Raw genomic sequence first — 27,226 nt, forward strand, 5'->3', positions numbered from 1 at the left:
CCAAGCTTGGGAGAATTTGAAGTTAAACTATGTGTCCAGTTGGCTACCTGGTGTAGCAAATGAAGTCAATAACCAAAGAGTGGCAAGGCTTGCCATTTTGTTATGCAACCATCATTAGCATGAGTTGTGTGTGGGACTTTCACTTGAAAGTTGGCCCATTACCAAACAATGTTTTCACCAAAATATGCTTAGACACTTATAAATAAAGAGTATCAGCATCAGTTTCCATTGCAGCCTACTAATCCTCCTTTATAACAACCACTTTTTACTGGTTTAAAGAAACCCACACTCATTCTCCATATGGACACAATCTACCGTGAAAGGCTCATTTCTATTTTCAAAAGTTAGATGGTTTCCTCACTGTAAATTTGTTTCTGTGCCAACAAAGAACACCAAATTTGCATTTGTACATGATCTTTGTTAATAGCTGGTACAAAGGTGAGAGCCAAATCCTTACTTCCACTGATTAAAATAATATCAGTAGTCATTATTGGTAGAGATAAAAATTCTCAATAGCAAAAATATGCAGTTTTTGGAGTACACACACTATACAAAATACATAGGGTGTTATAATATGCCAACTAGGTGAGACTGGGCAACTGTGTGAAAAAATGCCTAGATCTCCTTCTATTTATACTGGCCACCAAGGTTGTGGCTGCATGTATGCAGCAAATGTGTATGCCTGGGAAACAATGTAACCTAACTACATGCGTACCCATCTCTACACCCACTCCCCAATAAATAAGACTTGCAGAACACATTCATAATATCAAGAGCAAATAAAACTGACAGTATTCAATCCATTTGTGGTTTCTGCAGTGATGAAATACAATTGGGCCGTTTTACAGGGATGTAAAAAAAAAAAACAATGAAAGAGATTTAGATGTGGACTGGGGCTGCCTTGACAATCATTTTATAGCTTTTGGGAGAGAGTTTTGAAAAAGTATTGTGCAGGTATGGCTGAGGTGTCCTGAAAAATACACTAGGACACATTGTCAATGCAGGAAGCAATGCCAGAGTGTTAGGAAGAGCAGTATTTATTTCTCTCTTTCCTCCTTTTTAAAGAGGAGAGCAAAGAAATGGTTGTTTACCAACCACATGAAAAGTGTTACAGGGAGACATATTTTAACCAGTATTTCCCAGAAACTTTGGTGTTTGTTTTAAAAGGTTCCTTCATTTCCAAAGCTATTTTTAAGGGACCAATTTTCATTTAATTAAAAACAATAATAATTGATTCCCCAAAACTTATCATGTCTCTCAATCCCAAAATACAGCTGGCAGTTATCTCCTATTTCAGAAGGCCCTCAAGATGTAGCTAAGTACCGATATTGTGGAGGTTAATTAATATCCATCATATAATTGCAAGCATTTCAAGGGGAAAGTGTGTGTGTGTGTGTGTGTGTGTGTGTGTGTGTGTGTAAGCAAGAAAAGAATCTATAAAAAGCAATATTGCAGGGGGAGGGTGAAATATTGCAGGGGGAGGGGGAACTGCATTTCACAGGGACGACTGTGGTTCAGATAGCAAAATAGTGAAACACATAACTATTATGTTGGATGCATGGAACAGTTAGACAAGACTGTGCTTAGCTATCCCTTTCTTTGGTGTACTTCTCCTCCCCCTAAAAAAAAATAAATCGGAAAAGTGATACAATTGGCTTAAGCTAAGACCAACTTATTATTATAAAACTTTGATTTTTAATTGCTATCATTATTATTACTAATAGTGACATTTTCATTCCTGGCGCTGCATGTTTGCAGAATACCCCCACTGCAGTGGAATATTTAGTCTCCATCTGTTCTTTTGCATGATTTCTCAGACAGCTAAAAAGTGAATTCAGACCATTGGGAACGCTGTGATTCCCTTTGATTATTTTCACAAATCTTGGCTTTCTGTAGCAGGTCAACTCCAATTGGATATCCCTTGCCTTAATTCCAGGATTCCTGCTAAACGCTTTCCTCAGAAAGTGCCACATGGAGCAATCCAATCCTAAGAATGCTTACTTGGAATTAAGTCTCAATGATGTCAGTGAATTTACTTTCTGTAAGGGCAGAAGACTGCAGTCTTAGCCCCTGTCTGCAAAGAAAGCCTTGCTGGGAATTTCAAGAGAGGGTGGAGAAAGTTAAGAGGCTTCTCTATAGCTTTGCTGGTTATCAGTGACATTATTTAATTGGAACTGAAGTGAGCAGCTGTTAGATCCCTCCTAATGCAAACATTATGTTATGTTTCGAGTCATGGCCAGCTAACAGTAATGGGTGACTGACAAAGAGTCCCCTTACAGTGATGCTCCTGGGAATCAATAGCCAGTGGTTCTTCCTCTCTTACCTCTTCCTTCAGGATATTATCAACCTTAAGGATAACTCTTTTTGTCTGTCTGTATCTGCATTTATTTCTGTATCCAAGGGAAGGGGAAGTTAAAGATGGAACTGCGCTTAACATAGTTTGGTACCTGTTGGCATCGATAGCTGGTTTTGCAAGTCACTTTGGAAGGATTCCATCCAAATCTGCAGCCTATTTAAGTTAAAACTCTAAGCCTTGTATCCTTGCAGAAACCACGTTAACCAGCACTGCCACTTCTCTGGTGATTCCTTTAAGAAAGCCCCCACCAAGACCACCTGCAAAAATAAGGACCTAGAGCAAATCCCTGCCTACATTGCCCCAAATCTGAGATGTTCTGATCTGTTGCCTGTGCTGTTCCATGGCTGAACAAAATGTTCTGCCATGGCTCACTGTAGCCTGGCGGGGAAGACTGTTTGACAGCTTGATTGGGATGTTACTACCCAGCAGCTGTTAGATACAAGCAGGAATGTAAGAGAACATGTTATTCCTCCAAGCCTTCTCCCCAACACCACCCCTCCTCAATTCTGGATGAAGCGCTTAGGAGAGAGAGAGAAGCTGGCTTGGAGGGAGGGGGTCAATAGTGTTTTCCGTATCTTCCTTGGAAAGCATGTCATTATCAAGGGACTGGAGCTAACATGGGGTGCGGTGGGGGCTGATCCTAAGTTTCATCTTGATATGGCTACAGCTTTGCTAAGGTAGGCAACTGAGGTCCGTTCCCTTTTTGGGGGAAGGGGGGCAGCAACTTGTAGAAAAGGAGCTTGACTGCTCACTTACTGCTTAGAGAAACCGGGAGGAGAGAGGCTCACTTCTAAACCCTTGATTTTCTCAGCCAAAGTAGCATAATATTTAACATTAAATGAAAATAATAACAACAGTGTTAATTTTCTCCCTCCTCTCTGTTTTTAGATTGCCCCTCTCCACCAGCCCAGTTTACCCTCCTTTCTCTGTATCTGGCTGGCGGCTGGCTATGTTCTTTTTTTAGAAGGCGATTCTCAATATATCTGGCGGGGGGGGGGGGTTAGAGAAAAATTATCAACACCAACCAGGCAACGTCTTTCAAGTCTTGAATGTATGCCTGGATCTATCAACCAGATGGTGGGAAAGAGACCAGTGATTTAGTGTTCTAAAATGGGGGGGGGGGGGCACAAGCACCAACCCCTCCACTACCGGTGACCACACACCACCCCACCGCTATCGCAGAGTCCTGCAGAAAGGCATGTCCGGAATGGGCACCTTGAGATCTTCCACCACCATCCTCACTCAGAGCCCCCAAACCAGGAATCCCCAAGAAGACCCAGCTGAATAAGTAGACAAAACTATCCGAGCTATCGGAGAGACCGAGGTAGCTGGAGATTGATACTTCTCCCTCCGCGACCCTCTTCCTCTCCTGGTAATAAGACTTTCTAACCCAGGAGAAATCTTATCACGTACCCCAAAAAATAACGGCAAAAGGTACCTCCTGCTTGGCTTCTCCCCCCCCCCCCCGGAGCTCCAAGAAGGAACGTCTTGCAAACTCCTACTTCAGCGCGGTGAAATAAATACGGTTCCCCCCGTCCCTCCCCAAATAATCGTAAGATTCGACTGGAAAGGTGGCTACTTGTTCTTTCAGCGGGAGGCGAATAGTCGCCAGCCCGGGCGAGCTTGGCCAAGAGCGGGTACCTGCCTCCGACCGGCTTTCATTCTTTCACACCAATGTTGCCTCTGGCTCGCTCGCTTTCCCTCGGCTTTTATTTTTTTTCTCTTTTTCTAAAAAATAAAATAAAATAAAAATATTTATTTCTCCCACGGTCTTGGGGAGCGAGGAAGCGCCGGGGCGACTGGGGCTCCTCTCCTCTCCGGTCCGGCTGGCCAGGCGAAGCGCGGGGCTGGATCAGTGCCGGGTCTCCGTCTCCCGTTGCAACGCTCGTCGGCGGTGGCGGCGGCTGCAACGGCAGCACAAGCGGCGGCAGCGGCGGCAGCAGCAGCTGCAACAGCCCATCTCCGGCCGAGCGAACGGGAGGGATATTCCAAAATAAATCCACTCATTCAGACGCGCCGAGCTGCTCGCTCGCTCGCTTTCTGGCTCTCCGACGTGCCCGCCTGCCAAATGGAACTGTGAAGCGATGTGGGGGAAGAAAAAAAAGAAAAGTGAGGAGCGGAGAGCCTCCCCTGACAGTTCTTATTGGGCGGATCTTGGAGGCAGGTCTAAAGGCTCCCGAGAACGCCGGGCTGGAACGCGCGCCTGCTCCATTCCAATCTCGCCGGCGCGCTTAACTTTCTAGTCCTCTTTGGGGGTTTCTGTTTAGGGGCGGGGGGGTTCTGTGTTTTTTTCCTCCCCCTTTTTAAAAGAGCCCTTCCCTCCGCCTGAAAGGCTGCCGCCAGCCGGCTCGGGGCGATTTCTTGGCAAGGACACCACTACCACCACCACCTCCTCCTCACCTGCGCAACTCTCGCCTCTTAAGGACTCTGCTGCTCTTCATTCCTCAAAGCAGGAAAATCGGAGCGAGAGAGAAAAGGAGGAGACTTCAAGCAAAGGGAGAGGGAACGAGGGCTCTAGAGTAAACTCCCACCACTGACACCGCGCCAAGCCTGTTGATGTCCTGCCTTTGGCTAGCGTTCCCCCCACTCCATGCAAATTACGGGTGCAATAACTTCTCTTGTAGTTTTCCCGCTCTTGGAGAGAGAAAACGCAAGGAGAAGGTGCCGCGGGGCACACTGTAGGCCTAAGCGGAAGTGGAGAACTTGTAGCCCTCCCGGTGTTGATGGACTCCGACTCGCATCAGCTGGAGACAGCTCGGCCAATGGTCAGTGGTGATGGGAGTTGGAGTCTGGCAACATGGGGAGGGCCACAGGTTCCCCAAGCCTGAAGAGAGTGGCTGGAAGAAGGCGTCCTCAGGTCCTGAGGACATCAGCGGAGACTTCCTGGGATAGGTTGGAGAAAAGCTGCATCTAACCCCAGTATTCTGTTTCTAGCGTCGCCCAGTCAGATGTCTCTAGATGGTCAAGACGTGAGCAAGGCCTGAAGGTGGTAACAGTGAAGGTGGTGCTGAAATAGACAGTGATTTTTAGATCTATGGCTTTATCTGATCTTTGATGAAATATTTTGCAGAAAGAGACCTGGCTCAGTGGCAGAGCACATGCTTTGTACACAGAAAGCCTCAGGTTCAAGCCCCAGCATCTCCAGGTAGGGCTGGGAAAGATGCCTGCCTTAAATTCTGGAGAGCTGTTTTGGTTAGGATTGATGGTACTGCGCTGGATAAGGCAGTGGTCTGATTTGGGAGTTTTCCATGTTCCTATACCTACTTACAGTAGTGACTCATTCAACTCAGTGTGGTTTATATTCTTCCAAGCACACATGTATAGGATAGCACTGTGGCCAGATATCAGGACACCTTGAGGGCAGGGAATTCCTTAACTCAAGGTATGTGCATTGTAAGTAGTTCACTTTGTCTTTCCAGGCACCTGACCAACTAATCCATTTCACTGAGTGACTCTAAAAAGCTCTAGCGGTGTTGTGAGGGAGAGATGCATTTGCAACTATGCTCTCTACACAATTTACAATTTCACCAACCTCTTAGATGCTCTTTTAGTTCCCCTTTCCCCTAGAAATGAACAAGCAAAACAAAGTTTTAACCAAGTTGGAGTTAATTCTTTATTAGCAAAAGCAAGATCTGCACAGGAGTGTAAGGTCTAATGAGGACAGCAACTCATCTTCCCCATGCCCACATGAAGAAGTTGCTATGCTTATTAGGCCTGGCACTGCTGTGCAGATCTTGTTTCTGCTAATAAAGAGTTAAGTCAAACTTGCACAGTGTGATTTACTGCTGACTCACTCTTGACAGATTGCTGATTGTTAAGCTCATTAAGTCCTGTTATCTCTCCAGCTTCTTACACCTCTTTCCTGTTTTCTCCCTCTTCTCCCCCTGACCACTCACCATTTTCCCACCATCACTACCCAGGCTCTGAGCCTTGGTGGTTCCCCAATTGGCTCCTCCCACCATGACAGGGGGGTCGGTTGATTTTTATTGCTGGAGAACTAAGCTGATGTGTATTTTAGCAGACACACAACACAGAGACAGACACAGCAGTGATGGCTGGTACCCATTGGGCTTGGTAGGGCAGAGTACAAGGGAGCAAAAAAGCTGGTGGAGGCAGAGCCAATGATGGCCAGAACCAAGTAATCCTAGTTTGTCTCCATACTCCTCCCTGCTGAGTTCTACTGGTTGTAAGCAAGGAGGTGGGCAATTTGGTCTGGCTAAGGGCAGATTGAGGCCATGTACACATTGACATTTAAAGTGCAACTAGAGATCCTCTCCCCACCTCAATTTGAGTTGAAGCTGATTTGATGGGAAACACATAAAAATGATTTGATTTTTCAAAAGAAAACAGCATGCAGGATAGATGTGGATTGAGGTTATTATGTGCACACCACTTCCCAAACTAGCAGTGGGGTGTACTGAATGCAATGCAAATGGGAATATGTACACAGCTTGAGGTTGGTGGGGTTGGTGCCCCATTTGCTGTAACTAACCAGCCTCTACTGACACACACACAAGATCAGTGCTTTGCTGTTTGTTGAATGAATTGATCTGAAATGCCCACCACCATTTAGCTACCAGTACTCAAAAGAAGATCTCTGGTTGATCCAAGGTCCATCTGGACAAGCAGTATTTTCCCAACAGCCTCGAAGATGCCTCTGGGAAGCCCACAAGCAGGGTGTGAAGGGAACAGACCTTCGTCACAGTTATATCCTCATTTCATTTCATAATTTCATTTCAATGGAATTGAAAGCATGTGCTTTATTGCTGAGCTATGATTCCTTCTCCTTCCCAGCTACAGCTGCCATCATCCCTAACCACCGGCCAGGCTGGCTGGGGCTGATAGAAGTTGAGAGTCCAACAGCATCTGAAGTTTTGTGTGTGAGAAGAGAGAAAGGGATAGAAAAAGATCGTGAACATCTGTGGCTATTGATAAGCATGCATTAATCTAGAGAGGTAAGAACTGCCATTTATCACACTTTAACCCCCTTGATTTCAAGCAAGGAAAGACGTGAGCTATAATATAGCTAATTGTGCAAAGTGATTGTGAGTGCATGTTGTTAGCACAGGCAGAATGCCAACATTGGTTCTCAAACCCACAAGAGAATAGCTCCAGGAGCTACAATTATTCCAGAGGATTACTTTGGAGTTTTTAAAGATCTTGTGAATATGCCTTAAGGCTGCACTCCTACAGCCGCTTTCTAAGAGTGAGCCAATTCTAGGATAGCTTGGAATATAGACTGGGTGGAGCAAGGCAGCAATAAGTGCTGCATTCAAGTGTGCCATTTACAATTGTTCTAGGGCTCCTCCAGAGCTTTTATCCAGATTTGCTTGCACAAAGCTTACACAGAAGTTAGAATACATCAAGTCTTTATTAAACATTTCCTCTAATTTGTTTGCAGGGAAGTTATGGGACACCGAGCATTCATCCTGCATTCATGCTGATTGGTTTGCAGGATGTTTACAAATCTTCCCATGAAACATTCTTTCAGTCCACACTTTTTAATGCATTTCATAGCTGCAAAAAGGTTATTTTTTTAAAGGAAGCAGTTCTGCTGCACTAGGACCATGGAGCAGTTTACTCCACTTTTATTGCACAAAGCTAAATTTCAAGGCAGCTTACAACGCCACACCTCAGGACCACAATACCACAAGGACTGCCTTTCTCCATATGAACCCACGTGGACTCTGAGATCATCCCCTGAGGCTCTTCTTTGTGTGCCTCCTCCACAAGAGGTCCAGAGGGTGGCAAAACAAGAACAGGACTTTTTTGCAGTGGTTCCCTGTTTGCAGAGTGCTCTCTCAAGGGAGGTTCGGCTGGCGCTTTCATTATACACATTTAGGCACCAGGCAAAAACCTTCCTCTCCAACCAGGTTTTGAGCTGACTGACATCTGATATCCTTTTAAATGTTTTGTGGGAGGGGGGATTATTGTGTTGTTGTTGTTGTTGTTGTTGTTGTTGTTGTTGTTGTTTAGTCGTTTAGTCGTGTCTGACTCTTCATGACCCCATGGACCAGAGCACACCAGGCACTCCTGTCTTCCACTGCCTCCCGCAGTTTGGTCAGACTCATGTTGGTAGCTTCGAGAACACTGTCCAGCCATCTCGTCCTCTGTCATCCCCTTCTCCTTGTGCCCTCAATCTTTCCCAACATCAGGGTCTTTTCCAGAGAGTCTTCTCTTCTCATGAGGTGGCCAAAGTATTGGAGCCTCAGCTTCAGGATCTGTCCTTCCAGCGAGCACTCAGGGCTGATTTCCTGAAGAATGGATACGTTTGATTTTCTTGCAGTCCATGGGACTCTCAAGAGTCTCCTCCAGCACCATAATTCAAAAGCATCAATTCTTCGGCGATCAGCCTTCTTTATGGTCCAGCTCTCACTTCCATACAGCACTATCCATACAGCTAAAAACATATAAAAACCTAATCTTTAAAAAACAATTAAACATTAGTAGAATTAAAATGTATACATAGAAAAGATCAGACACAGAGATTATTACAATAAAATAATCACAGCACCAGTCCTTTCCTTTACACTGACTGATAGCAGCCCCCCAAGTTTTCAGGCAGAGATGTTTCTCAGCTTTACCTGGGGGTGACAGTGATTGAATCTCAGACCTTTTGTGTGTAATTACTGTGCTTTACCACTGGGGGCACTTGCAGTCTATTGCTATCTTGTGGGTAGGATACAATGGCATACTAGTAAATTCAGGCTGCACAATTAAAGTGGATTTCTTGCTCTTGCACAGCAAGCCTTCTTAAAACAACAACAACAACATAATTTTTGCAGGAAGGAACATACCGAGGAAATGCTTTGGAAAATGTGGGTTAACAATTGCTCAATGCAACACTGTATAACTTTCCTGCAAAGAAAACAGAATGAGTGGTCAGTAAACAGCTGACTTTGTATAAGTTCCCCACAATCTTTGTGAAAACAAATCAGGATGAATGCTTAATAAACTGGTAGTCTGAAAGCAACTTAAGTACAGAAGGAAGGAATGGAGAAAGGGAAAATAGAACCTATGCATTCCGTTTTCATCTTCAGTTATAGATGGTGAAGAAAATTGTTTTGCTTTGCATTTAACGTCAGCCCTATATAATTCCCACTTCCCCCCCAAAAAATATGCCAACTGAAACACAGCTATCCTTCCAAATTCACACTTCTCCAAATTTTACAATTAAGTTTTCCAGCATGCTAATGGGTGCAAAAGTGCATGGACTAGGGGAAAGTGTGCATAGAAATGTATATGCCAACAGCATATGCATACAAACTGATATATTGGAGAAAATAAGATATAAACATGTATTATATCAGGGAAAAAAATTGCTTGCAATAATGTTATCATCAGGAGAAATTTGAATAAAATGTACATGCAGACTTTATTTATTTATTTCTTTATTTAAATGAACACACTGCTTAATTGTAAAAAAGCAAAGTGGACTACATAATATTAATATTAATAATAATAGATGTGGAAATATGGACAACAGATTTTAAAAGTGAGAAAAAAGAGAAAGAAACTGAGAAAATAAAAATTGATAGTTTTGTCTTTTCCTAGTCCCAGCAACCATTGACAGTAGATCATGGGAGTTGTAGATCATCAACCAGAGAAAAGAGGCATCAACTAAGCAAACGAGTCAAGGCTCACTGGGGGCAGCTAAGAACATAGAGAAGCCTGGGAGGAAATGGACAAGGGAGCCAAATGAGGACAGCCGACAAGGGAAGTGAATGATCATAGAGATGGAAAGCTGTGAGGCAGAGAAGGTGGGAGCACTGGCAAGAGGATGCTGAGGGAGAACAGCAGAGGAGACAGAGAGAAAGCACAACAAAGGAAGTGAGAGAGGAAGAGAAAGAGAAACTTGTCAGGTACAAAAAGGACTGGTTTGTGCAACTAGGACTCTTTATTCTTTGGAGAAGAAGGGGCAATTTTACACTGAAGACGAACAAGGACTTCAGCTACAGGCTCTCAGCCACAATGAACAAAGAACTATGACTCCGTTTGCTTAGGAGCAAGACTAGGGCATCTTATAGAGCATTTATTGTTAACACTCCTAGCTGTGCTGCCAATGGTGTAGTTAATTTTTCAGTATACATGATATGTGTACCAGTGGATGAGGAATCAGGACCAGTGGACACTCCCAACTTCACACAATCATAGAATTAATGAGGACCCCCCGTTCCCCAGGTGCAAAGGGCAAGGAAAGGCCAGGCTTTTGGTACCTTATTTGTGAGTTTGAGTGGACGCTGATGAACATATGCCAAGTGGTAATACCATCATTACTAAGCAGTGCAGATAGGGATGGCTGGATCTACCCATTTTGGTTTCTCATTTGTGTGTGTGTATGTGTGTGTGTGTGTGTTCATGAAAATTTGTCAGCATTTTTGTGTTGATTTCTAACATAAAATGAAAAGCAGTCATGACATTCTGCAGTTTGTGTGGCTGCTGATAAGTGGTGCTGTGAAGTGCAACATGACAACCCATCAACTGATGGGCAGATGAAAGCTCATAGCTAGTCCTGCCAGCCCCTTCAACACCCCCACCCCTGAGGTTTGAAAGCCCTTTGTAAGCAACCTCTCATGGAGACATTTGCAAAGGGAAATCTGAAAGCCCTGTGGTTCACTTTGAAGTTCCAACAATTGGGACTTCAAATGGAAGCACTGCCTGATGCCAAGCTGAGAAATTAAAATAGCCATCTTCTATTTTCATTATTTCCAGTAATTTCCAGACCCATTTCAAGGCGCTCACACTGATGTTTAAAGGCCTAAACAACTTAAGCCTCAAATATCTGAAAATATTTGAAAAACCACCTCCTTTCCTATAGCCCATATCATATGTTGTGATTAGCAGAAGGGACTGTCTTAGTGGTCCAACCACTCTCAGAAATCTGGGGTAATAATGGCAGCTCGGAAGAAGGCATTCTCTATGACAGCCCCCCCCCCCCCATTGTAGCATTCCCCATTCTTATCATACAGCTTTTGTCATATGGGGAAAACGTCTTTACCCTGCTGGGATGTATGTTTTGAACATACCTTTAATCTGTTTGTTTGATTGGTAGGTACTGGGGACCTCATAATGTAGGGCAAGGTCATTTACACTCTCTCTCTCTCTCTCTCTCTCTCTCTCTCACACACACACACACACAGCACGTCGAGTTTTTATAATGCCTTGTATTTTTTCCCAGCATTCATAGGAGCATCACAGCCATTATTTCAAAGAGGGCCCCAACAGTGGGCCTAACTTAGGTTCAGGGTTCCTAGCAGCTGCCCCAAAATGCTTTCATGACAGCAATAAACCTGCGAGACTATGTTCCCCCAGCCATCACCAACGGTAAGGAAATTGAGTTTCCTCTGTCCTTTTGTGTTCAGGGTAAAATAAGGATTGCCATTTGCCTTTGTGACTCTGAACACGCAGCAAGAGTGTTGTCTGTTTACCTGCTCCCTCATTTTTAATAGCGTAATCAGCTCAAGACCATAATAATGAGCTATGGTGGACAGTGCATGGTTAGGAGGAACCAATGTTTGACTGTTTGCTTTTTTATTTATTTCATTTACACCACGCCCAGTAGCAGCCAGAAGGGTGGGGCAGGGTGGGTAGGCATTGCTTACCTGGCTTCCCAATGTGGAAGTTACTGCTGGTAACTGGGGGGGGGGGGGAGAAAGACATCAGGTAAGTTGACACATCATGGGCGCAGTGGCAGAGCCAATCTGTCACTCTTGCCATGGTGCCTGCACTGACCTCCCCACCCCCTTTCCCCACCAGACACTACTGACCCCACAATTTCTCAAAGAAGCTCAAGGATGTGTGCATGGTTCCTGTTCTCCCAGATCTTAGTCTAACACTTTAATTACACCATACTGGTATGTGCAAAACTGGTTTGGGTCATACCCCGTCATAAAACAAATGTTCTTCACCATTTATGTGTTATCCCTTAACATATTTGAAGATGGTTTAATCAATCAATCAATCAATCAATCAATCATTTAGAATATAGGATTGAATCCCATATTCTTTTCTGTAGGAAAAATCCCCTTTGAATGCAATGGGACTTTTTCCTTAGTCAACATGTGTAGAATTGTGACATAAATGTTGTAACCTTACATTTAGGCTGCAGTCCATACACACATACCTGGGAGCATGTCAGACTGAACTCATAGGTTTTACTTCTGAGTAGTAGTCATGTATAGGATTGCACTGTCAGGCTGTAACCCCCTGTACAATTTTCTGGGAGTCAGCTACATTAAACACAGTGGAGGTTACTTTTGAGTAAACACACATAGGGAGTCTGATTGTACCTGGTTTAAAGTATCACCACCATGATTCCCCCCCCCAAAAAAAAACCCCTACATTTTTTAAACACTGAAAAATGACTCTGTGGAGAGGATGCTTTGTGCTATCACCGGCACCCAGCCAATCAGCACTGTGAGCTGACAGTCCATTTTGCTTCAATCTAGTTGAATTTTGTCTCAAAGTTTCAGTCCTCAGGAGAAGACTGTACTTATGAGAACAATGTGGTAAGTGTGTTTTCTAGAGTGGAGCGGCTACAGTTAGGATATAAATGGAGTAAGCCATTATAAAAAGCAAAAACAAGAAAAGGAGCACACTAAGTTGTAGCTGCATGTTTATATATGTAGTGGAAGAATCAAACCTGTATTTCATGAAAGGATCCTCATGAACAGTGGCCACAATTCAGGTAACAAGTACACTGTTCTGAATTTTCATTAACAAATGGCAACAATCATGTATTTTTCTTGCATTTATAAGCATTTGTAATCTTTTATATCAGTTGATAAACAAGATAAAAGCAAAACAGAAATTCTACATACATGCACATAAAAGCTCTTCCTGGAATTCACCAAACAACAACAACAACAACAACAAAATCCACAATAAGACTATGTGGAAGAACCCATGGAATAAAAACCTTTCTCACAGATATGGAAAACAGAACTCCATTTTGCTATGAGATTTTGTTTTAATGGTATCCCCCTGGATTCCGAAATTTATGGGGTCTGGTTGACTCCTACTGTCTTGAAAAAGAGTAAATGTATATTTAAAACACATGCACATCTGCTCAACAGTTATATTTACTAGTCAAAGTTCTATTACCATATAGAGTTAGGTTGGTTCCCTCAGGGCACCACAAGCACACTACACCGTGCAAAAGATAACATCAGAAAATGTGGCTTTCCTTTATTTTAGAAAGGAGAGCTGGATTTGCATTGGAGCAAAGAATCTCTCCCCCTCTCCCCATTCATAGCTTTTGCTGGCTGAATAGAAATGAGCTTGCAGATACTATAATGAAAGACTTTAACGCAAACTTTCTGCTTCAAAGGTACATGATGGTTTTGCTTTTGAACTTCCATGCAGTAAATAGTTTAAGCGATTTGCTGCCTTTTTTTGGGATAGCAAGAAATGGCCAATAACTGCATCCTTTGGGGTTTCTTTGCTCTCCAGACAGTGGTCTGGGGGATGGGGGGGATGAAGGTCAGGTAATATAATTAGTGGTGGATGAGAAATTCAATTTAGTTCACATTTAAAGGCAAACCTACCAATTTTGCACCTTCTGAAAAAATACGAAACTGAAACAGCAATCCTACAAAAATTTCCCTTCTCTGAACTCTGTAATCAGTTTTCTTGCTAAAAAAAGTGTACAAAAGTGCATATACTTGGGTAAAGTGTGCATAAAAAGGGATATATTGTACATGTGTATTTGCAAGATCCTAAAAAGAATTTTCAAATGAAAATACCTGTTTTAAATGCCCTTATTACACCCTTCCCAGCTATGCAAACATTAAGATATGGCTTTGAAATGTTGAGTTATTCTGCATGCAACAATGTTCTAAATGCAGTTTCATGATTTTAGGGTAAATCATTTTAAGCAAGTTCATGTGTTGTACAGGCTCAAACCCTCAACTTGAGCAAGAATATAGCAAAAGAAAAATGGAGGTATCTATTTTCTCCCTTGATTAATATCTTGCAAGAAGAAGAAGAAGAGTTTGGATTTGATATCCCGCCTTTCACTCCCTTTAAGGAGTCTCAAAGCGGCTAACATTCTCCTTTCCCTTCCTCCCCCACAACAAACACTCTGTGAGGTGAGTGGGGCTGAGAGACTTCAGAGAAGCGTGACTGGCCCAAGGTCACCCAGCAGCTGCATGTGGAGGAGCGGAGACTCAAACCCGGTTCCCCAGATTACGAGACTACCGCTCTTAACCACTACACCACACTGCACCATTTTATATAATGAGCTAGCTATATGTTTGAATGATTAGAATTCATCAGATACATGAAAGACCTCCCCTCCCCCCCAAAAAGCCACACATATTGCAATTCCTCAAAACTTGCCACATTGGATGCAGCTGAACACATTTTTTAAAAATGCCCACCAACATCTATATTTCAGTGATGTTCAGCACATGTTTTTGCACCTGCTTCCCTGAACCAATTTCTTCTTCTTTGCTCTTGGCCTTTTTTTGTCCTTTAATCCAATTGGCTATGCTGAGTCACATGATTTTATTTATCGATATCTGAGAGGCCATTGTGTCAGCAGCAGCATTGCACCTTCATCAGCAGAAGTCATGTGGACTGGCTTAGGCAAGTGGATTAAATGACAGTGTGGGCAAAAGAGGCCAAGGACAGTGAGAATATAGAAGGAGGAGGACAATGATGCTAAGGAGAATAGCATCAGAACTACATGAGCATGCTTGTGGTGTGTGCTGAAGCTCTCCAAAAATAAGAGGTATCTTTTGACACAATCGATAACGAACACAGAACTGGACACATTGTTTTTCCTCAGTCTGAGTTCATGTCTATGGAAACAACTTCTGAGTAAACATTTCTAGAGACACATTCATACATTTAAAACACTTTTGTGCCACTTTGAACACTCATGGCTCCCCCCCCACCCCAAATATCTGGGTTAAGGGTGCTTAGCATTGTTAGGCAACTCCTATGATCCTCTCGGGACGCGGGTGGTGCTGTGGTCTAAAACACTGAGCCTAGGGCTTGCCGATCAAAAGTTCAGCGGTTCAAATCCCTGCAATGGGATGAGCTCCCATTGTTCGGTCCCTGCTCCTGCCCACCTAGCAGTTTGAAAGCACATCAAAGTGCAAGTAGATAAATAGGTACCACTCCGGCGGGAAGGTAAACAGCATTTCCGTGCACTGCTCTGGTTCATCAGAAGTGGCTTAGTCATGCTGGCCACATGAGCTGTACACTGGCTCTCTCAGCCTATAGAGTGAGATGAGTGCGCAACCCCAGAGTCATCCGCGACTGGACCTAACGGTCAGGGGTACCTTTACCTTTTCCTTTTCTGAACCTCACAGAGTGATATTTGCCCGAGGTGCTTGAGATGAGAGCTTGATTGTTTACCACTCTGAGGATTGTAACTCAAAGGGGAATAGAGGGGTCTCCTGACAACTAACGAAGAGGTAAATCTTCAATGGGTGCTGTCACTGCTGAAAAGATAATATGGGACTGCATTCCATTTTTTTTTAATAATAATATTTATTCCAAGTTTAAAGTTACAAAAAGAGAAAAGAACAATACAAAATACAAAAAAGAATATAACAATAACAGAGCGAGAAGAGAAAAAAAAAGAAGAAAAATAATAATAAAAAAGAAAGGTATAAAAATACATTCAATTAAAATAGAACAAAAACAGATTAAACCTTTACATAACTTTTTTCCTTTACTTATTTCCTTGACCTCCTCTCACCTCCCAATTTTGTATTCTAGTTCAGATCGTTTTTTCAGCAAATCCTTCCAACCTTATTTTCATTTACGTAGTTTAATTTAAAATATTATAATTTGACATCCTCTCTTTCATCAATTTCATCAACTCATTTTTGCTTAATCCTTTATATCATAACTACCAAAACTACCTAATTTTCTTTTTCCAACATCTTTCTAACAGTCTTTAATATTTGAGTATTTTTGAAGATATACTTTAAATTTTTTCCAATCTTCTTCCACCGACTCTTCTCCTTGGTCCCGGATTCTGCCAGTCATCTCAGCCAGTTCCATATAGTCCATCACTTTCGTCTGCCATTCTTCTCGGGTGGGTAATTCTTGTGTCTGCATTCCAAATGATAGGTGCCACCACACTAAAAGTACAGTTCTGACATCCTGTAGAATGAACCTCCTGATGTTATCTGCGGGAGGCCCTCTCCTGCAGTGTGCAGTAGTTGGTTGGGAATATAAGGGATGATACCATCTTTTAGGTATCATGATCACAAGCTGTATAGGGCTAGTTGTCTTATTCATATGAGTTTCAGACTTTGTTTCCTTTTGCAGTGTTAACATGGGAAAGCAGCTTCAAATGCATCTTCTCTGACTACCCTGAAACCCTTAAAATATAGTGAAACCAAAAGGAAAGGGAAAACATTGAAATAAGTTTTTGGTGGTAACCCACAAAACAATAGAGTTAAAGAAGCCTTTATTGACAATAGCCAGTAGAAAATCATTTTAAATAAATAATAAATATAATAATAATAATAATAATAATAATAATAATAATAATAATAAATACCTTGAACAGTTAGGGATTACCATAAATAAATTTGTAATTAATTTACAAATTCACATTATGAGATGGTACAAATTATTATAAATGTGAATTGTGCAGAAGAAATGGAAACATGGCATCTTTTAATCATGCCTTCTATTTCTTGTTTGGGGAAAAAAAGAAACCTTGTAATTTTTGATCTGTGATTACTTGACATTATGTATGCAAAACTATAATCTGTTTTCATGTAGCACTTGTAAAAGAAATTAATTTCAGCTAACGTATAATGCTAGAGGTTATGCCCTTCCCTTGCTCCGATTTCTAAACCCTCACAATCTTCCCTGATATTAACCCCCCAGAATTTCCCCACCCCACCCCATGCAACTACTACTATGTTTGTGTTTCAGATTCTCAGCCCCATTTCTGAAGCCACTTCTCTGTTCCATCTGCAGCTCTGCTTTACGCCCATCTTCGCCTTGACCCCCATGTCCACGCCTCCCTCACCACATTTTGTGGCAGCTCCCTTGCATGCAGCTTGCCAGCGCAGGATCTAGTCTTAATTCTAGAATCATTAACACCTTACCTTGTTTTTGTTTTGTTTTTTACCATTTTAATTATTTAAAATTTTTCATTTTTAAAAATACATCTTACATTGATTTTTTAAACTCCTTTGCACACAAACTGCTCCCATGGTAACCTCCTGCATCTTCCTCTCCCCATACATTGCAGCTTCAAAGTACCCTTTTCACTTTCCATCCTCATTATGAAGCCACCATCCCGTTCTATTGTGCAGCCACTTTCTTACCCTCATACAGTACTCCTCAAGCCATTCCCATGCCTCCTATCCCCTCCTCTTTTACAACCCATTTACACCCCATTTTCATCCCCAACTCCCCCTTGTATAGAAACCACCCCCCCCCCCCGTTTCATTCTTCCTCCTCTCTCCTATTATGCAGCCCCTTTTGCACACCCATCCTGTGGTGATATATGTTGTTATATATTTACAAACAACAGAATCTTGAGAGCAAGCCTGCCAATTAGTTTGTTCAGTTAGAGGTTCAGGTCAGTTGAGGGAAGTTGTACAGATATAGGTGTTTGCTTATTAATTAATGCCTTCTAAATTACTACATTGAATCCAGAACTCCATGTTGAAGACAACACATGGTACCAGGAGTGAACAACACTGTGTGAATGTGCTGTTATAAGAGTTTATTAGGGGCTTGGGGGAGGAAGTAGGCTGTATGGTGGGTGGAATAATCCCTCTATGTTCCTCACTTCCCAATATTTTGAGACTTCCCCTGTTGTTTTAAGCCACCACTTTCCCCCTTTCACTGTCTCTTCCTTCATGCTCCCATGCTACAGCCACTGCTGTTATACAACCAGCCTTCTCTTTTGCTTCCATACCCTGCCCCTTATTCATGGAAATCCGGGATTGTGATGCAGCTGTATCTGAGGCCTTGGGAAGCTTGGTTATTGGCCTAGCTAGGGAGTGGAGCTATCTGTAAACGTTGGATGGCTGCCACCTATGCTTTCATGAAGCAGGTGGGCTTATGGGAGGTTCTGGTCAAATTGGCATATGCTGTTCTTTGTAAAAGTAATTCGTAAATGAGTGCTTGGTTGCAGACAAGTCATGATGCCCTCTTGCTGTTTCGATGTCCATCCCAAGTCTGCAGTGGCAGCAGGGCTTCTCAGGCTGTGCTATTAGTTTGACTTATTTTCTAATAAAGCACTAGAATTGATCACTCTGGCATTTTTGACATCCTTCTTTGGTGTCCATGCACCAAACCATTCACACAGGCCCTCCACATTACCGGAGACCAACCATCACTGTCTATTTGAATGACCTTCCTCTGTGTTATGTACTGAGCTGAATCCTAGAACAATAGGATCCAGAATGCAGCGTCTGACTGGTCCACAGGAGCCACCCAATCCAGCTCCTGGATGAAGTGAATCAGCAACCTGATTGGCCTGCAGGAGCAGCCAATCAGGCTTCTGGAGGAGGTGAATCCACAACCTGATTGGCCTACAGGAGCAGCCCGGAATTAGCCAATCACGCAGGGCCCATTGTGTAAATAATGTATATATAGCTAGACGTTTTGGGAAAAGTTTCATTCATTGCTACTATGAGCTGAATAAAGAGCATGAAATTCACACTCGACTCCGAGTATATTTCACTCTGCCTGGGGGCAAGATGGGCTGGTGCGCAGTGTGTCAGAGAAAGGGAGAGGTGGAGCTGGGATGGGTGGTCTGTGCTTAGGAACATGGGAAGCCTACCTCTGTATTGTCTACACTGACTGAAAAAGGATCACTTGGGCTTCAGAGAAGCAAAATTCCCAGCCCTACCTGGAAATGCCAGTGTTTGAACTCAGACCTTCTTCATGCAAAGCAGATATTTTACTCCTGAGCTACAGCCTTACCCTGTATTGTTTCAAGCCTCAGTTCTTTTCCCCGGAGTTGAGCACAGGCATCTGCCAAAGTGTGCATCCCTAGGTGGGGTCAGAAACACCCAATATCACACAAGTACTTAAGACAAACTCACGTAACACAGAAACATACCACTTAGCACACATGCACACACAAACACAGAAATAGGCAAGAGGAGAGAGTCTCTTTCTTGCTGCATAGCACAGAAGCCAAATAATCTCCACATAGCAAAAAAGTTCACAATCTTTCTCCATGTGAAGATTTCTAAGAAGCAGCATGTGGGTCTGAGAAGATGGTGAGAGGCTGATGGACCAGTTGCAAAGGCGGCACACATCAGATCTGATACATGAGCTTCTGGTTCCCCATCTCTGTTTTAAAGTCAGCTTGCTTTTCTAACCCGTATTCTTGTTACTTGGTAGAATACAAAGGAGCAAAAGCCCCAAGTGAGGACCACTAACAACATGCTGGTCCACATTTTACTCATTAGAAAGGTTTCCAACTTTCTAATGAGTAAAGTGTATTGTAAGAACAGTAAATGCATAATGAACCTCCTTAGGATTCCTGAGACACTTTTGGCAATTTTTATTTCTTGCTGTCAGGTTGACCATTAAGGATAGGAAATATACATTATGAGGGATCATAAAATATCAAACAAAATAGCAGTACATCAAGCAAAACATTTAGCTATCATAAAAAAATATAATTCTCTGCTTTTAGTTTCATGCAGGTAGCTATTTCAATTGGGTTGCAATGATATTTCTTTTGCTCTACCTCAAGTGCCCTCTAGCGTGCAGTAACTAAGCCAGTTGCAAATATATATTAAAAAGTGACAACTTCTCGCTGCCTCCACTCCTACCATGCTTAAATCCCAAAGCAATTTGTAACATGTCTTCTTCCAGGAGTTATATCAATGACACATTTTGCCACATTAATTGTTTGTTTATATGGAAATATGACATCTATTGTATATAAAAGTTTAGACTAGGAACATTGTGTAATTTTGCTATGACATTTTACCTTGTGTGACAGTGCATGTTTTCATTCTCCAGAGGGGCTTTTCCAGAATATATGTTTGGAGGACTGAGACCCTAACTTGTGTAAAAGATATTGATTGCTTCAGTGGGAGGGGGATACATATTGGCAATTCTTAGCATTTATTTAGAGGAGTAAAAACAGCAATAGCCTGCAATCCTTGGCCAGATAGATAGATAGATAGATGATAGATAGATGATAACTATTGCATATCTTTCTATCTAAACTATCAACAGACCTTGCAATACATAGAGTAGTAGATACAGCAGGAAAGGTGGATCAGGTAAAATGAGATGAGGATGGCTTGGGAAAAAGCATTTTGATTATAGGGGTGGGTGAAGCTGTCAGTTTTTTTTATCCTCTTAGTTTCTCTGGAAATTAAAAGCTTTTTATTAAAGCTTGGAAAGAAACAAGGAAAAAGCAGTATACACAACTTAACATCACATACCAAGCATTTTTAAAAACAGAAAATAATGAAAATAAAATAAAATAAAATAGTTCCAATTCTCCATCTATCAGCTTTACAGTATAGAGTTATGCAAAACCCTTGATCCATAATAGCATCCAACTTTCCTGCTTTCCATAAATCAACCTTTTCCGGTCTTTGGTTTCTCTTATTTTCTCTGGCTTTCAGCCTGGGGGAAAAAAAAATGCTTCCCACTCCTTGCCTTACAGCATGCAGAGAAAAGCCATGTGTGTTGTTTAATAGTGGTGTGTAGGTGTGTGGAACAATGTAAGCATTGCTCCTTAGGGTAAGAACTGGAGTGCTACAAGTAGTCAAGACTGTCACTGTTTTAATCTGTGCCATGTTGGAACTGTTATACTGATGGATGGTGTTAGACAACAAGGCAGATGATCTGGAAAGTTCAAAGGCCCCTAGAGATCTCGGAAAATGGAAATAAGATGGCGCCGGGTCAAGTCTCAACTTGAGTCTCTGCTGCGTGAGTAGGAGCTCTAATGATCAAATTACCCTGATAAAATGCTCAAACTATGAAAATATCTGCCAACTTTTATCAGTAAAAGACCCTGGGAGCTGCCGGGTGAACTTTTAAACCTCCCCTCCCCTTTCAAAGCTACTTAAATCAACTTTGAACCACCTCCATTGAAAAGCTCATAAAGCTGTGGGCTGGATAAAATAGCCCTATTTATCTCCGAGTACGATAGATGGTACTTACAAGACAATGTTGCAAAGAACTGGGGATTTCACCTTTACAACCTGCAACAACTCCCCCAAAGAAAAAACAAGCCAAAATTTCAACCTACTTCCATCCCAAGGCTGATGAAGCAAACAATCCAGGAAATCTCCATCCTCACGAGTGGTCTATTGACCACACCTGGATTAGAAGGGAGGAAAAAACTAACGTTGGAGGTGAGGGAGTGGACCTGGCAACAGAACTAAAATAAGCTGAGCTAGCCAAAGAGGGACCTGAAGAAAGTTTAGAACAGGAGCTATTCCTGGAAAACCCAGAAGCCATGTTAAACGAGCCTCTTCTCTCCTCCCTATCAGGAGAGAATTTAAGGTGCCCTTCCCCAACTGAGCCGATTGAGACAGACAAATGGCCAAACAGATTAAGTTTACAGCACCCGGACAACTTTATCTTCTACCTGTCAGGGATGTTTGAAGAGTTACTCAAAACTCATTTCACACAGATAAGCAAAGAACTTGAGCCAATTAAAAATTTCCTTTCGGAAAGCTTGAACCTGCTTACCACCCTAACTGAATTGATTAAGAACCATGAGGCCGCTTTCCCTCACATGATATCTGGGACTAGGACCAATGGAGGTGAAACTAAGCCGGGACTCGATCACAAAAAAACAAACAGAAACAATTCAGTGCAGGAGGGAGGGCCCCTTGCTCCCAAGAAACCAACCTTAAAGAGAAAAGGCTCAACACAAAAAATGAAGAAGACCAAAAACATCAAATCGAGAGGCCAAAGAGGAGCGCCGACCTGCCGGACTAAAAAAATGAATCTCCAGAAGCTATTTAAGGTGCTGGAGAATATAACAACAAAGAATTCTGCTTCCACAACCCAAAAGAAAATCATAAACTCATGCATGCCAATAAAGCACTCTGAGGAAAAGCCCCACGCCCCAGCAGATCACACACCGCCCTCTAGTGGGGAAATAGGAAAACCAAAGGAAATTTTACCACCCAAGCAACCAACCCTTTGCTTGACATCGCAAATAAATCCTGTGTACCCTAATATAACAAAAAAGGATCAAGATAAAACAACACAGACTTGTTGGAAGCTAATGCTAAACAAACATAAACTTGCCTTTACAATACTTCCCACAAACAGAGGTCATCCATCATATGCTCAAAGAAAAGTAAATATTCCCCAAAAAATCGGAATAGTTACCAGGGGCCTTGTGACAGCAGAAAATATCATCAAGGTAAAATTCCTCCCTCGTGATACGGCCCAAAATAGGGCTATAGTGACTTTTAAGAATAGGCTCTCAACTAAACAGATCCTTTCTAATAAAAACAATTTCCTGAGGGCTGGCTTGCTTGTGCACCGTTTCTTCGAAAACATCGAAGACCCTTTGCCACTTCTAGGAGCACATAGGCCAGTCAGACCAAAAACCAAAACCAGCACTGCAGAATCCAACAGCGCTGGAAACGGTAAGCTGCTCTACCCAGAGGCTGGCAACCTTAAACAATCTGGCAGGTTGTACAAAACCCCGCCCTCGCCAAATAAGCTAGAAAAGGATTTCTCGTCAAAGAAAGAACAACTCCTAACAACCTACCTCGAGCAGATTCTACTTTCCCAGGATGCACTAATTGAAAGACTATCGACCATAAGGAACTTCCTTCCACCTCTAGCCCCACCTCCTCCCATGGAATTTAATTACATCAATTGTAAATCAAAGCCTTTAACTAACGAGGAATGGACAACTTGTCGATATCTGGCTCCAGAAGAAACGGGCTCTCCTACACCCCCACCAACAGCCCAGTCCAAATTGCAACAAATCGAACTAGTGGTGCCAGCGCCGGGAATTGGCCCAATCTTCATGGACTGCCGGGGAATCCTAGAAGCTATTCATGCAGAGGAATGAAATAAGGTCTTAGCGGGTGACTGCCTGAACAGACAAATTAATACCCCCAAATTAGCCTTTCCCCCAAAAGGCTCACCCATTCCTCCGCATCGCGGCTCAATCAAGCCGAACCCAAAGGACCCGAGGAATCAGCAGCAGAAAACAGCTATGAGTGCCTGGAATCTAAAAACCTAAGAACCAACTACTGCCCTAAACATCATCTCCTGGAATGTTGCCGGCTGGTCCAGATGCCTCTCCCATTCTACAGACATTCCCTTCTACCGTCAAAACTTTAATATCATCGCTCTCCAGGAGAAGTGGGCGGCCGAAAATCCATCACTGGAAGGATACTACACATATGCAGCAAATCTGATGGGCCTGTGCACATCACTGCTCTTCACAAAGTTTGACCGTGATAATTGACACCTGAAGCAGATATTGCCTGGAATCATGCAATCATCTCCCTTAATCATCTGTCTTAAACCAAACCCTCTTGTGGCTGTACTTACATGGTGCACTGGTCATTTGTGATCTCTCCTGCCATGAAGTGAGTTGAGTTATTACCTTGCTTCAGTAATTTGTTGGCAACCTGAAGGCGCACAGGCTATAATATGTCCAGAGGCTACAGATGACCTGATCCCCTGAAGTCTGAACTGTCATGAGCTAACTTTTTAATAAAGATATATGAATTTATTTTAAATATAAACAAACAAACAAACAAACAAACAAACAAACAAACGCCCCTAGAGATCTCTTCAACATTAAGGCATGCCACAAGACTGTTTATTTTGCTCTGGAGACAGGATGCTTTTATTTTTGACTAAAGGATCATTCACAGGTGAACTGTGTACATTCCTTCACATTGTGCCAGCTGGGTCAGACTGTCCATTTAGTCTTGTATAGCTCACTTTCATTGGCAGCAGCTCCCTGGTGTCTTGGGCAGAAGTCTTTCACATGTGATGCTGAACTCAAATGGAATCTTTTGAGTAGCAGACAAAAACAGTCTATTCTGGAGATAATTAGCTGTGCTAATAACTTTATCCCAAAACTCCTGTGACACATGTCACCGGTTATTCAGCACATGAGAATAGGAAACTGCCTTATACCAGTTCAGACCATTTGCAGGTCCAGGCACAGTGAACACAGGTTGCCTAGGGTTTGGAGATGTGAAGGTATCAATAGTAACACCATTTTCACTACAAAATACACGCATTATTATACACACTGTCCACTGGTTATATGCATATTTTTGGTACACATTGTCTGGAGGACTGTGCTACAAAATTCGGAGAAAGGTAAGAACAACCAGCCAAGGTGGTTTGCAATTTTAAAATGCTAAAATGAGTAACATCAAATGCAAAGTTGACCTGGAGTGGGTTGGGGGAAGAAGGGATGATCATCCCTCTCCCTGCTCTCTTCTTCTCACAAGGCAATTGTGACATAATGTCATGGAAAACTTTCCTTATACAGGCATGTTTCATTTTATTGTGCTTCAGAGATATTGTTCCTTATGAAGTCATGGGTGCAGCTGCAGGCGGCCTGGTCCCATGCCACCACCGCCCTTCTTCTGACCATCGGAGTAGAGCTGACTAGGGCTAGGCCCAAGTTCCCCCTACCCCTGCAGCCAGGGTGTGTGAGGTTTAATACACTACTGTATAGTGTAAACAGAACTTGTATAAGCACTAGGAAACAAACAAAATATGTGTGACTCACTTCATTGCAACATTCACTTTACTGCAACGGTCTGGAACTGAACACCACAGTATCTCTGATGTATGTCTATAAACAAACTTCATTCCTGATAAGAGCTCTGGCAGTTACAGAGATGTACAGGACAACCATATTGCATTTTGGGGTCAAGCCATTGTTTTGTAAAGGAGCTTTGTATTCTTCATTTGCATTCACATCTTCCACTGTTTTCCCCCCAAACAGATCCATAACTTTTTTTCTGGTAAGCATTCACTGAATGTTCCTCAAAGAGTTGTTGAGTTACTGTCAAATAATTTATTGATGCCTGTGAGTCAACAGGGTGCTGAATGAGAAGTTTCTTCTTTTTGACACTTGATTTCCCCAAAATGGTTCTTTGAAACATTATTTATTTACCATAAATTTATTTCCTTTCTTGGCTGACATAAAAAAATGAATTATTTTATATAAGGGAGACATTTTGTTCAGTCAAACATGGTTATTTTATCTTCCTTAGTGCATGTGGGATGTGTTTCTTTAGACAACCCCCCCCTCCCCGATACCATGTAACTGCTCCATTAACACTGTGGAATCTTGCCACAAGATACAAGGCATCATCCAGAAGATCCCCTAAAACAAGTGGAATAAGCAATTATATATGTGGGATTTACCCCTTTCGCTGCTGTTGAAGAGGTGCAGGAAAGGGTGAACTATACAGGCTCCTCGCCCCAACATGACTGTTTGGCACAAGAGGTTTGCAAAAGTAATAGACAGAAAAGAAATATGTTAAGTAAAAACAACATTTATTAAAGAAAGTAATTTTAAATATTTAATGACACAATTAAGTCTTATTAATGTAATAGTCTTTATTCTTCAGCTTTAAAATTCACAAGGATAATTTCTCCTTTCATCTTTATTATGCAGTGTTCCCCCACCCCCAATTATTTGTTATATGTTCCTATAAATAATTTACACATATTAAGATTTTAATTTTAATTTTCTAACTATGAGCATGCTCTACCACAGCCCTCACACTGATCTACACTTTGGGGTATAAACGGAAGCCATGTAGCTGATGAGTCAGTTCATATTTACACACCCACACCCACACACAAACACACCCAGAGAGAGAGAGAGAGAGAGAGAGAGAGAGAGAGAGAGAGAGAGAACATATATTCCCAATGTTATAATAACCTCAGGTCTGTTTTGGCTTCTATAGGCTTCATTTTGATACTTGGTGCACACATACAATAGATCAGGGTTTGAACCCTCAGGCCGCAGAAACCAAATGTAACCCTCCAGACTTAACAGTTTGGCCCTTGGGATGCACCCCTAGGCCACATGTCTCACCAGCCTTGCTCTGTACTCCCTCCCTTTTGCATGGCTAGGATGTGTCCTTAATCTGTGATAGTGCCTGTTGCTTGCTTGCTTGCTTGGAGTTTGAGTTGTGTGTAGGCGGGATGTGAATGCAGAAAGTTGTAACTTGGTGCAGCTAGAATGTATTCTACCGTACATAGGTCAGAGTCACATCCATTACTCTACCTACTTTGGCCTCTGGCTGATGCCATGGGGGCATTGGATCATGTGGCAATGCAGAACTCCATCTGAAAAAGCCCTGCAATAGAAAACCAATTCTGCATAATAACCCCTTCTCCCAGTCTCAAAAAACTGAATGCAGGTCTCTGGCCCATATCTGATAACCCAGCAATGCAGATATAAAAAAATCCAACAGTATTGCTACAGAATACTGGGAATGGAGACGATGTGGAGTGAATCTGTCTGTTGCAAAGTTGATTTGTTTATGTGATAAGTTACCGTATTTCTCACCCCATAAGATACACCCGGCCATAAGACGCACCTAGTTTTTAGAGGAGAAAAACAAGAACAAAAATATTCTGAACAAAACAGTGGATGTATGATTTTTGTGGTTCAAGCTGTGGCCACAGACATGATATGTGATTTGACGGTGAGTTTGGGCTAGCCCAATGCAAAAATCCTGAGAATCCATGTGGATCCATACTTTGTAACCATGTTTTTGTGCCATTGCAGACCCACAAAACAATGGATGCGTGATTTTTTGGTGCAGGCTATAGCCATGGACATGCTATGTGATCTGATGGTGAATTTGGGGTAACCCAATGAAAAAATCCTGATGCCAGGCAGTCTTTTTGACTTTTTCAAGACCAATTGGC

The 27,226-nt window shown here is 42.4% G+C and overlaps 1 protein-coding gene and 1 long non-coding RNA gene across 6 annotated transcripts in view; one reads left to right on the plus strand and one right to left on the minus strand.

Annotated features, from left to right (window-relative positions):
* CDH8 (cadherin 8) overlaps positions 1–4,851 on the minus strand; it is a 236,779-nt gene extending 231,928 nt beyond the window's left edge. The window contains exon 1 of one of the 5 annotated variants that reach the window (XM_081016514.1): positions 4,002–4,851. The gene's annotated coding sequence lies outside the window, so the exon portion shown is untranslated. Of the gene's footprint in view, positions 1–3,769 lie in introns of all 5 variants that reach the window. The other 4 variants (XM_081016515.1, XM_081016513.1, XM_081016516.1 and 1 more) reach the window with 4 other exon arrangements.
* The window catches only part of LOC308482990, a 30,356-nt gene continuing 5,785 nt past the window's right edge, over positions 2,656–27,226 (plus strand). The window contains exons 1-2 of the long non-coding RNA XR_013989537.1: positions 2,656–3,033; positions 7,151–7,311. This is a non-coding gene — a long non-coding RNA (uncharacterized lncRNA). The remainder of the gene's footprint in view (positions 3,034–7,150; positions 7,312–27,226) is intronic.

The sequence above is a fragment of the Podarcis pityusensis genome (genome assembly GCF_964106645.2).
Source record: "Podarcis pityusensis genome assembly, chromosome: 8".
NCBI lineage: Eukaryota > Metazoa > Chordata > Lepidosauria > Squamata > Lacertidae > Podarcis > Podarcis pityusensis.